The following is a 6,000-nucleotide window of genomic DNA, read 5'->3' on the forward strand; positions in this document are numbered from 1 at the left end:
CCAATTGCTTAAAATAAATCTTTCTTTAGGCCAATTTATAGACAATAGAGAGAGAGAGAGAAGTAGATAGAAATATCTCTCTTAATGGTTCTGTTTCTCTGGAGAACTCTGATTAATACAGTAAATAAATTTTGATTGATGACGGCTTAATATTTACCCTGTCCTGAAAATGATCACCTCAACAGGATAAGTAGATGCATATTATCCTGAATCATCATAGGATTTTGAATCATAAGTAGGATTTATCCTTTGAAATATTTTTTAAACTTTCTTTTTCAGTGAAAGCAAAGTGAAAATGTCATATCTGTAAAATTTGCCATGGTTAAAAGAGGAAAAATATAAAGGCAAGGTAAATCTTACTTCTTCGCTTTCCTTAATGTATCCATAATAATGTCTAAATCTAAGCCTTGGTTTAGATAGAGGATTAGATGACCTAAGGATGTCGTAATGAAATAAAATGCTTTTAAAAAGCTTTTTGATTGATTTATGGGCAGGAATTTTTTATACCTTTGCAATGTATTTTTTGGCAGGATTCTTTTATGAAATTAAAAGCAAATAATTATTCCTTTTAATAGATATATGTCCTGTAAAAATACTCAGAGCAATAGAGGTTGCAGTCTGCAGAGAAATGCACCCCTCCAAAAAAAGATGTTTACCTTCTAATCACCAGAATTTGGTATTGTTTCCTCTCTATGGGAAAAGGGATGTTGCAAATGTGGTTAAGTTTCTTGAGATGTTTAGATTAGCCTGAGCCCAGTTTAGTTACATGAATCCTTAAAAATGGCAGCAGCTTTCTCATGTGTGGTCAGAAAGAGACATGACTAAGGGAGAATGGTGAGACAAACACAAAGGCGTTGGCTTTGAAAATGAAGGAAGTTGGCCAGGCACTAAGGAACATGGATGGCCTCTAGAAGCTGGAAAAGATGAGGAAACAGATTCTCCCCAGAGCCTCCAGAACAAAATGCAGTAGGTGTTGACACCTTAATCTTAGCACAGTGAGGCCCAGGTCAGACTTCTACAGAAATGTGGAATAATAAATGTGTGCTGTTGTAAGCCACCGAGTTTGTGGTAATTTATCATGGCATCATTAAAAAATTATATAGAGGCCTTCAAAGTAATTGTGATATGAAGACATATCCATAAAGTTTAAATATAAATGAAGAAACACAAGGTTAAATTCTAAAGTAATTTTCCTATATTCTGCAACATTGAGATCCCAAAATGAGTGACTTATTTGTTCTATTAAGAGTCCGTCTAGAACTTCCATTTCTCTGCATAGTTCAAGGAACATCATCTAGCACTTGAGGTCACACCACTGATATCTTACTACCAGCAAGCAATTGTGGGGACAATTCAGATGGTTTAGTTGGTGACTGTGCACAGCCTCAACTTCTGTATTATTTTCATGAAGTAGACCTCAGTTCAGAGCCGTAGCCAACTTATTTGCTGCATGAGGCCTTATTTGAGGAAAGAAAAATTTCAGACTTCATAATACTGTCTCCCTCCTTAGCCTACCATGGGCTGAAATTCTTGTCCTTCATGTTTCTAAAAAGTAGTTTTGCAATGGCATTGTCTCCCATGGGCCAGAGGTGTAATTTCCAAAGTGAAAAGATAATTTAAAAAGTGAATTCATGTAGATGCACAAGAAGTAAGTGGAGCTGCTAAAGAATGATACAGAGGACAGCCAATTTTTCAAAACTGTCTCAATTTTATGAAAATAAGATAAAGAGATTTCTTGACTCTGAGCACTGAATGAATGACTAAACTAGGAGTTTTTCAATGAAGAACTGTTGTTCTAAGCTGCTCTGTTTCCTAAATAGGGGCAGATGAGTCAAGGAAAGATACCGATAAAATGGAGATAATTTCTGTCCTAGCGCAGGGTGATTACGAGGATAAAATTAGATAAAGAAAAAAATGTGAAATAAAATACATGTGGAAAGACAACATTTAATTAAAAACAACAAAGCTACTTAAGAGAAGCAGAGAGGAAAGAAAAATACATCTTTTGTAATGGTAATTTATAAAAAAAAATTGAAAGGATTCAATAGTAAAAATAGCTCTGAAGCATTTTCTTCTTTAAAAAACTTTTGGTTCAGTCTTTTAAATATTGAGAATTTGAAAACAACCAATTGCCACCATGCTCTTTGCAATGTTACCTTTTGATACTCTTTAAAGCTACCTGAGAACCAGCATCGTCCAATAAAACAAAATGGCAGACACATATTCAATTTTAAGTTTCTAGCAGCTACATTAAAAAGGTTAAAAAAGGTGAAGTTAATATAAATGATATATTTTAGTTAATCTACCATATCCAAAATATTTTTTCAATGTGGAATCAATACTAAAATTACTACTAATGTATTTCATCCTTTCTTTTTACTATGTCTATAAAATATGGTGTGCAGATTGTATTTTGCAGTCAAATGCTCTACCCCTGAGCTATACCCTCCCAGACTGCATTTTGAACTAGCCACCTTTCAAGTGCCTAATAACCACATGTGGTTAGTGGTTACTATATTAGAAAGAATAGTTCTAAATGTGATGCTTTTACCATCCTTAGTTAAGGGAAAAGAAAAAAAATGCACTTGCCATCCAGTGCAAAAGTTTATCCACTTGATTTCTCAGAAAATAACTTGATACACTCTCATATAGTGATTATCAATCCGTATTGGAGTTATGAGCACTGACTTTCCGTCACAGCTTCACAGCTTCAACCAGAACCATCTCAATTTATTCCAATTTGTTACTTTATGTTTCTACCTCATTCTTTTTGAATACATTTTCTTTTATTAAAAAAAAAGAAACTCAAACAATAATGTTTAAAGGCAGTGATCACAAAATAGAACCCATAAGCAGAAAGAAACACATGGATATCATATACTTTGGACCTGGACAATATTTTTATTATTATTTTTTACATGAACAGGTACATTTGTAGCTTCTTAAAACATGACACAGTCCTTGCATGCCCATTCCACAGACATTCACACACTCCTCTGCACCAAGTATCTTGTACTAACTCTCAATATTTATTTGTGTCACTTACCAGTTTCCTGTAGAAAATGAATTTTTAATTTGTGCTCTAATTAATTTAATTAGAGGTAGCTCACAAGACCAGACACCCAGAATATCTGCTCATATACAAAGAAAGTCTTCAAATAGTTTTTTTATCCAAGTACTTGAATAATAGTAAACACTACTGTTTAATTGGTCAGGAAATCTCAAATTTTATCACAACCAAACATGAATCCCCTTATAAACAATTCTGATAGGGGTACCAAAGATAGTGATCCAGATATATGCATCAGATTTTAAATGAACACTAAGTAAAACAATGTCATTTACCATCTAATATTACTTGATAAACTGAATTGATAAAATCAAAGAAAAATAATTGTCACTTAAAGGTAAAAAGAATGACGGTCTCTAGGTCCATCCATGTTGCTGCAAATGGCACTATTTTATTTCTTTTTAATGGCTGCGTAGTATTCCATTGTTTAAATATACCACAACTTATTTATCCAGTCATCTGTCAATGGACGTTTAGGCTGTTTTCATGTTTTGGCTATTGTATACAGTGCTGCTCTGAACACTGAGGTGCATGTATCTTTTTGCATTTGAGTTCCCTCTGTATATATACCCAGAAGTCAGATTGCTAGATCATATGGTAAGTCTATTTTTAGTTTTTTGAGGAATTTCTATACTATTTTCCATAATGGCTGCACTAAAGTACATTGCCACCAGCAGTGTAAGAGTATTCTCTTTTCTCCACATCCTCTCCAGAATTTATCACTCATGGACTTTTGAATGATGGCCATTCTGACTGGAGTGAGGTGATAACTCATTGTAGTTTTGATTTGCATTTCTTTGATAATTACTGATACTGAATACTTTTCATGCGCTTATTGGTCATTTGTATGTCTTCACTGGAGAATTACTTGTGTCATTCTAAGTGAAGTAAGCCAGAAAGAGAAAGAAAAACACCATATGATATCACTTATATGTGGAATCTAAAAAAAAAGAAAAAAAAGAACGCATGAACTCATCTACAGAACAGAAACTGACTTACAGACATAGTAAACAATCTTATGGTTACCGGCTGGGAAGGGATAAATTTGGGAGTTTGAGATTTGCAAATGTTAGCCACTATATATAAAAATAGATTTAAAAAAAGTTTCTTCTGTATAGTACAGGGAACTATATTCAATATCTTGTAATAACCTTTAATGCAAAACAATACAGAAAATGAATATATGTATGCATATGCATGACTGGGACGTTGTACTGTACACCAGAAATTGACTCATTGTAACTGACTGTACTTTAATTTAAAAAATTAAAAACATAAAGACTAGAAGAATAAAAGCAGGATGTTCACAAATCCCAAATCTACAAATTTCATCCATTCTCAGTCCTTTCTACAGGTGTCTGAATAGCACACGGTCTAAAGGTTAGAAGTCTATATCTGTCCAATAAGTTGAATAAGTTCTGTTTAATTAGTAAGGGTTGTTTTTACAGAATTCTACCCTGAAGGCTATTCTTTTCAGACTAGCCTTTTAAAATATCCACTCAAGTAGAAAAAGAAGTAAAGCATTTCTTTGTGAAAGACTAAACAAGCAATGATTTGAAAAAGTAGAATTAATTAATTTTGCTTATGCTCAAATGTTGTAAGGTAACTGCAGATAAATTTTTGCAGTTACTTAACTAAGTTTCTTGTGAACATGTGACCTGTTTGTTCATGTGTAATGCCATGTGACCTACATTTCTTGTCATATTAAATATGCGCTGACAAAATTTAAAAAAAACAAACAGCACTCTCTTATGAGCTATACTATTTTGACGTAGTTCTGAAAAAGACAAGGATGTTTCCAGAAGTAAGAAAATAATTCATGGTCTAAGCAAACAATAGCAAATAGACACTTTCCTTTGGTGATCTTTTCTCTCCTTTTTAAATGACGTCTCCCACTTAGAAATCCCTCATTTCTACCAGCACCTAACTGCCAATCATCCCAAGTTTTATTTATTTTACTTATCTAAATCATTCATTATCTCCTTTCCTTTAGTTTCGGAAATTATAGTTTTGTTTTGTTTTGTTCTTTAGATTTGAAGTTTAGTATCTCCATCTATACCCTTCATCCTAAAATATCTCATCGCCTTCAGGTCATACATTTTATTATCTCATTTATTTTCTTATATTTTCAAATTATTTTTCTCTCTACATTCTTTTTTTGGCATAGTCTTATCCATATTACATTTCTGTTCCCTAGCTAGGAAATGACAGTCTTATCTATAATAATGGTGGGTACCCAAACTGGGCTGGATGTTGGGCTCACCTGGGGATTACAGCTGCTACCAAAGATTCTGAATTAATTGTAAGGGGTGTGAACTCTGTACCAAGAGTCTTAAAAGTTGTTCCCAGATGATTCCAATTAAAAAAAAAAAAAGTTTGAGTATAATTTTGTAGCCAGAACCTGATTCATCTTTTATTTATGCTCTAACTACACTAGTCGTTGCAATTAAAAACAACAAAAATGTCCTGTTAATCTCACTTGTTAACTATCTGTCAAATTTATTTCCTCTATATATTCACATTATCATTTCTTTATTTGAGGAATTCATCATTTCTCAGGATTATTTTATTAATAAAATAATAATAATTTTATATTATTTTATTAATAAAATTAATTTTACTAAACTTGATCTGCTTCCTGCTTAGTAAAACCTACAAACTGCCATCAGACTACTGTTTATAAATCACACCTGCTCAAAAAACATTTGGAAATTCACTATTGTGTTCAGTATGAAGTCCAAATTCTTCAGCTGGATATATAAAACTTTACTTAATCTGGTACCTGCCTAGCTGTTCAGTCCTCTACTGGCGCATGCTCCCTCCATACCATGTTTTACCAACCTAATTCCTATGCTCCAACTGATTAGTGTAAATTCTTGGAATTTAAGCATTTAGCTAAAAGATCAACTCCTCTATCCAATTATTCCACT

This window comes from Camelus ferus, chromosome 1 (assembly GCF_009834535.1).
Source record: "Camelus ferus isolate YT-003-E chromosome 1, BCGSAC_Cfer_1.0, whole genome shotgun sequence".
Taxonomy (NCBI): domain Eukaryota; kingdom Metazoa; phylum Chordata; class Mammalia; order Artiodactyla; family Camelidae; genus Camelus; species Camelus ferus.